The following is a 7368-nucleotide window of genomic DNA, read 5'->3' as shown; positions in this document are numbered from 1 at the left end:
ATCTCCTACCCTACTGATAGATTGGAGACTGTCGGAAAATGTGGTTGTAACGTTAATAATTTGGTTGTTATTCCATTGGTTACCTCGAGGCAATGCCCCTGGGGCAGAGTGGCCCCACACTCATTGAATATGGCGCCTTTAAATGTTAGAGCAATCACAAGTAAAAACCTTTCTCGTAAATGTATTTTATTTATTTAAACCTTATTTTACCAGGTAAGTTGACTGAGAACACATTCTCATTTACAGCAACAACCTGGGGAATAGTTACAGGGGAGAGGAGGGAGATGAATGAGCCAATTGGAAGCTGGGGATGATTAGCTGGCCATGATGGTATGAAGTGCTAGATTGGGAATTTAGCCAGGACACCAGGATTACCACCACTACTCTTAAGATAAGTGCCATGGGATCTTAAGTTTTCACAGAGAGTCAGGACACCCGTTTAACATCCCATCCGAAGACAGGACTTCACACAGGGCAATGTCCCCAATCACTGCCCTGGGGCATTGGGATTTTATTTTTTGACCAGAGGAAAGAGTGCCTCGTATTGGCCCTCCAACACCACTTCCAGCAGCACCTGGTCTCCCATCCAGGAGGTTCCATTTTGGGTCCAGTACTGTTGTGTTTATACAGGTGACTTCGGAAAGTATTCAGACCCCTTGACTTTTTACACATTTTGTTACATTACAGCATTGTTCTAAAATGGAGTAAAAATAAATACATCTCAGCAATCTACACACAATACCCAAATAATCACAAAGCAAAAACTGTTTTTTATACATTCATGCAAATGAACAAAAACACAATGTATTTACATAAGTATTCAAACCCTTTGCTATGAGACTCTAAATTGAGCTCAGGTGCATCCTGTTTCCATTGATCATCCTTGAGATGTTTCTACAACTTGATTGGAGTCCACCTGTGGTAAATTCAATTGATTGGACATGATTTGGAAAGGCACACACCTGTCTATATAAGGTCCCACAGTTGACAGTGCATGTCAGAGCAAAAACCAAGCCATGAGGTCAAAGGAATTGTCCATCGAGCTCCGAGACAGAATTGTGTCGAGGCACAGATCTGGGGAAGGGTACCAAAAAATGTCTGTAGCGATGAAGGTCCCCAAGAACATAGTGGCCTCCTAGACTCTTCCTAGAGCTGGCCGCCCGGCCAAACTGAGCAGTCGGGGGAGAAGGGCCTTGGTCAGGGAGATGACCAAGAACCTGATGGTCACTCTGACAGAGCTCTAGAGTTATTCTGTGGATATGGGAGAACCTTCCAGAAGGACAACCATCTCTGCAGCACTCCACCACCACTCAGGCCTTTATGGTAGAGTGGCCAGACAGAAGCCACTCCTCAGTAAAAAGCACATGACAGCCCGCTTGGACTTTGCCAAAAGGCACCTAAAGACTCTCAGATCATGAGAAACAAGATTCTCTGGTCTGATGAAACCAGGATTGAACTCTTTGGCCCAAATGCCAAGCATCACGTCTGGAGGAAACCAGGCACCGCTCATCACCTGGCCATCCCTACGGTGAAGCATGGTGGTGGCAGCATTATGCTGTGGGGATGTTTTTCAGCAGCAGGGACTGGGAGACTAGTCAGGATCGAGGGAAATATGAGATCTTTGATGAAAAACTGCTCCAGAGTGCCCAGGACCTCAGACTGGGGCAAGGGTTCACCAGACAACAACCCTAAACACACAGCCAAGACAATGCAGGAGTTGCTTAGGGACAAGTCTCTGAATGTTCTTGAGTGGCCCAGCCAGAGCCCAGACTTGAACCTGATTGAAAATCTCTGGAGAGACCTGAAAATAGCTGTGGAGCGACACTCCCCATCCAACCTGACAGAGCTTGAGAGGATCTGCAGAGAAGAATGGGAGAAACTCCCCAAATACAGCTGTGCCAAGCTTGTAGCGTCATACCCAAGAAGACTCGAGGCTGTAATCGGTTAAATCACATTATCTGGTGTAACAATCTACAGCGAAGAGAACTGGTGATCAGCAGATAATGGGAGCGGTGGATGAAACTGCCATTCCAAAGGAACATACAGTTCAAAGAATATTTGTAAAGCTGTGGGAGGAGTGTTCTCATGACCAAACTGCCATTCAGCTCCTCGTGAGTCATCAGCTTGAAATTCAGCATAATGTCTAATCCCTCATGTTTTATTCATGCGTTAGTGAACAATGCCTCAGCAACAACAACTGATCTATATTATTATGTCAGTAGCAAATCAAATCATAACCATTGGCCTCAGTCCCACTTCACTGTAAACAGTCCGATTTGGATGGACTCAGCATCATTTCTCTCTCCTCTCGTCTAATTCCTGCCGGGGAAATCTGTGCCAGCAGGGACTGATTTGAAAGCAGTTGGCTGGGCTGTCTGTCCAGAGCTCCAGACTCAGTCCAGACTCATAGTGATTGCGATTAGTCAGCACAGCAGGGGCAGGGCTGCTGCTACAGGAGGTTTCCACCGCTCTAGTAGAACGGAGGTTTCCACCGCTCTAGTAGAACGGAGGTTCCACCGCTCTAGTAGAACGGAGGTTTCCACCGCTCTAGTAGAACGGAGCTTTCCACCGCTCTAGTAGAACGGAGTTTCCACCGCTCTAGTAGAACGGAGGTTCCACCGCTCTAGTAGAACGGAGGTTTCCACTGCTCTAGTAGAACGGAGGTTTCCACCGCTCTAGTAGAACGGAGGTTCCACCGCTCTAGTAGAACGGAGGTTTCCACTGCTCTAGTAGAACGGAGGTTCCACCGCTCTAGTAGAACGGAGGTTCCACCGCTCTAGTAGAACGGAGGTTCCACCGCTCTAGTAGAACGGAGGTTCCACCGCTCTAGTAGAACGGAGGTTCCACCGCTCTAGTAGAACGGAGGTTTCCACTGCTCTAGTAGAACGGAGGTTTCCACTGCTCTAGTAGAACGGAGGTTCCAGGTTGGAGAACTCCAAAACTGCAGCCCTGCTTCAGCTGCCAAGGGGCCCAACTCCTCCTGCTAAGGGGCTAGAGGTCAGGGTTCACCCAGCCAACAGTTCATGCTCCTTAAATATTAGGTAACATTCCAAAGCTCCAGCTGAACAGAACGCAGGTTGGCATTTATTGATACGACTCATGAAGTCATACAATCTGATTGAAAAACATCTTCTATTTTTAGTCACAGATATGGCTACTAGTAGTTGTTTATCTAGCTACCTACCTACCTAGCTAGCTAGCTAGCTGCATAGTTAGCAAACAGAAAAATGATTGATTACCCCCCACTGTTGTATGTTAGCCAGCAATACACAATATTATTCAGTAGATAAACTAAAGTTTCCCTCTTGGTGCTGGCATCGGCTGTAGCGGAGCTACTAATGTTAGCTAAATCCAACTCTTTGTTTCAAATCCTCTTTGCTATATTCAGGTTTAATGTCACGTGCTAGAGATGCTCCATCGTCAAATTCATGTTGATGAGAGGAATCACTTGAAGCCATTGCGTCTGATCAGTGCTTTCAGTTTTGCCAAAAGGTTTTTTTTTTTTATGTCCTCCACCTTCATCCTCTTAAGGATTAGCCCCTTTTTTTCCAATTTTCTCCTAAAATGACGTACCCAAATCTAACTGCCTGTAGCTCAGGCCCTGAAGCAAGGATATACATGCTCTTGGTACCATTTGAAAGGAAACACTTTGAAGTTTATGGAAATGTGAAAGGAATGTAGTAGAGTATAACACTATAGATCTGGTAAAAGATAATACAAAGAAAAAAAAAAACGTTATTTTGTATTTTTTTTGCACCATCATCTTTAAAATGCAAGAGAAAGGCCGTAATGTATTATTCCATCCCAGGTGCAATTTCGATTTTGGCCACTAGATGGCATCAGTGTATGTGCAAAGTTTTAGACTGATCCAATGAACCATTGCATTTTAGTTCAAAATGTTGTTTCAAGACTGCTCAAATGTGCCTAATTTGTTTATTAATAACTTTTCATGTTCAAAATTGTGCACTCTCCTCAAAAAATAGCATGGTATTCTTTCACTGTAATAGCTACTGTAAATTGGACAGTACAGTTAGATTAACAAGAATTTAAGCTTTCTGCCAATATCAGATATGTCTATGTCCTGGGAAATGTTCTTGTTACTTACAACCTCATGCTAATCGCATTAGCCTACATTAGCTCAACCGTCCCGTGGAAGGAACACCGATCCCAATAAAAAAAGAATAGCCGGCCTTTGGGAACGGGGACGGTATGAAGCACCGCCCAACACAAGTTGTAATCTTTCAGAGAATGGAAAACATGTGTCTCCTTGGACATTTGGCAATGAATCCGCCGATAGGATCATCGCTGAAAGACATCCAATGGCTCTATTGGACAACCATATCTCACTCGCAAAAACCCAGTGGTATAAAGTTCTTAAGTAAAAATACTTGAAAGTACAACCAGTGGTTGAAAAAGTACTAAAATCTCATACTTGAGTAAAAGTCTCAAATAAAAGTGAGTCACCCAGTAAAATACTACTTGAGTAAAAGTCTAAAAGTAGCTTGTTTTAAATATACTTAATTATCAAAAGTAAATGTACAAATGATTAAAAGTTCCTTATTAAGTAAACCAGACGGCACAATTTTCTAGTTTTTATTTTTTTACGGATAGCCAGGGTCACACTCCATCAATCAGACATAATTTAAACACAAAACGTGTGTTTAGTGAGTCCTCCAGATCAGAGGCAGTAGGGATGACCAGGGATGTTCTCTGTTTAGTGAGTCCTCCAGATCAGAGGCAGTATGACCAGGGATGTTCTCTGTTTAGTGAGTCCTCCAGATCAGAGGCAGTATGACCAGGGATGTTCTCTGTTTAGTGAGTCCTCCAGATCAGAGGCAGTAGGGATGACCAGGGATGTTCTCTGTTTAGTGAGTCCACCAGATCAGAGGCAGTAGGGATGACCAGGGATGTTCTCTGTTTAGTGAGTCCTCCAGATCAGAGGCAGTAGGGATGACCAGGGATGTTCTCTGTTTAGTGAGTCCACCAGATCAGAGGCGGTAGGGATGACCAGGGATGTTCTCTGTTTAGTGAGTCCTCCAGATCAGAGGCAGTATGACCAGGGATGTTCTCTGTTTAGTGAGTCCTCCAGATGAGAGGCAGTAGGGATGACCAGGGATGTTCTCTGTTTAGTGAGTCCTCCAGATCAGAGGCAGTAGGGATGACCAGGGATGTTCTCTTGATAAGTGTGCGAATTGGACAATTTTCTGTCCTGCTCTGCTCTGTCATGTTCTGTCCAGCATTCAAAATGTAACGAGTACTTTTGGGTGTCAGGGAAAATGTATTGAGTAAAAAGTACATAATTTTCTTTAGGAATGTAGTGAAGTAAAAGTAAAAGTTGTCAAAAATATAAATAGTAAGTACAGATACCCCAAGTAGTACTTTAAAGTATTTTTACTTAAGTACTTTACACCACTGAGCACCTTAGCACAGCCACAACTCCTCTTTCTCTCCATCCTCACGTCGCTCTTTCTTCCATCTCTCTTTCCCTCTCTCTCTCTCTGTGAGGAGAGAGAGGGAAAGAGAGATGTGAGGAGAGAGAGGGAAAGAAAGAGAGGGAAAGAGAGATGTGAGGAGAGAGAGGGAAAGAGATGTGAGGAGAGAGAGGGAAAGAGATGTGAGGAGAGAGGGAAAGAGATGTGAGGAGAGAGGGAAAGAGATGTGAGGAGAGAGAGGGAAAGAGAGATGTGAGGAGAGAGAGGGAAAGAAAGAGAGGGAAAGAGAGATGTGAGGAGAGAGAGGGAAAGAGATGTGAGGAGAGAGAGGGAAAGAGATGTGAGGAGAGAGAGGGAAAGAGATGTGAGGAGAGAGGGAAAGAGATGTGAGGAGAGAGGGAAAGAGATGTGAGGAGAGAGAGGGAAAGAGAGATGGGAAAGAGAGATGTGAGGAGAGAGAGGGAAAGAGATGTGAGGAGAGAGAGGGAAAGAGATGTGAGGAGAGAGAAGGAAAGAGATGTGAGGAGAGATGGAAAGAGATGTGAGGAGAGAGAAGGAAGAGAGATGTGAGGAGAGAGAGGGAAAGAGATGTGAGGAGAGAGAAGGAAAGAGATGTGAGGAGAGATGGAAAGAGATGTGAGGAGAGAGAAGGAAGAGAGATGTGAGGAGAGAGAAGGAAGAGAGATGTGAGGAGAGAGAGGGAGAGAGATGTGAGGAGAGAGAAGGAAAGAGATGAGGAGAGATGGAAAGAGATGTGAGGAGAGAGAGGGAAAGAGAGATGTGAGGAGAGAGAGGGAAAGAGAGATGTGAGGAGGCTGATGTATTGTTCCCACTCTCCAACTATGCCGCGACTTTGCCAGAAAGCTTCTCAAGTCAGTCTTCAGAGCTTGTTTCTCTGTGACAAACTGGCACGTCTCCCTGGTCTCTGATGACCAGAATGTTCTACAGCTGTATTTCTCCTTTAAGTATTGTACTTTTCGTCTATTACTCAAGACAAGTACTGGCACTTTTGACTGAGGAGGACTCGTTGTTCTTCCTAGATAGTTTTTGGCTGGTCTGTAAGGTGCTTTTAAATTAACAAGTCCTAGACACACCAGTTAAATCCTGGTCTATTCCAGTAGATTACCCAGTGTCATCAGTAGTCACAGTCAGAGTTTTCCTCTAATTAGGAGGTACATTTTCACCAGATCAACAGGTCAATGTGATTTTTATTTACAGGAAAGGTTTGTGTGAGATTAAATCTAAAGTTATTTGTCACATGCTTCGTAAACAACAGGTATAGGCTAACAGTGAAATGCTTAATAAACTAACAATTAAATACTTAAAATGTTATTTGCGGTCCATGTGGTTTAAATAGAGAGGTTTGGAATGGGAGGAATGCCTTCATTCCCGTAAAACCCAAACGACTCACTGTTGAGTAAAACCCTTACTCTCTCCTTTCCCTGTCAGCTGTGTCATTCAGCTCACCTGAGGGATGAGCCCTGAGGGACGGGCCCTGAGGTGACGGGCCCTGAGAGACGGGCCCTGAGAGATGGGCCCTGAGGAACGGGCCCTGAGAGACGGGCCCTGAGAGACGGGCCTTGAGGGGACGGGCCTTGAGGGGACGGGCCCTGAGGGGACGGGCCCTGGAACACTTCAATGTTCTTCAAGTGTCCACAGTTGTGGCTGTGCTATCTGCACTCGATGAAGTTTTCATGCACAGTACTGGATACTGGATGGATAAGTAGTAATTACATGCCAACATGGATTGTTCCAGCCAGCATTAGTCCACATGCAGGTAAAGTAGAGATGATCTGTTTGGGGACGGGAGTGCATTGTTCAGGTGAGACAAAGTACCGCAGAAATCGGGGCAACATGACAAATTATTATTTTGTAGACACACACACACAGAAAAACACACAGAAAAACACATACACACACACGCAGACCCACACGC

The sequence above is a fragment of the Salmo salar genome, chromosome ssa12, assembly GCF_905237065.1.
Source record: "Salmo salar chromosome ssa12, Ssal_v3.1, whole genome shotgun sequence".
Taxonomy (NCBI): Eukaryota; Metazoa; Chordata; class Actinopteri; order Salmoniformes; family Salmonidae; genus Salmo; species Salmo salar.
The sequence above is the reverse complement of the archived record's forward strand: the minus strand, read 5'-3'. Positions refer to the sequence as shown.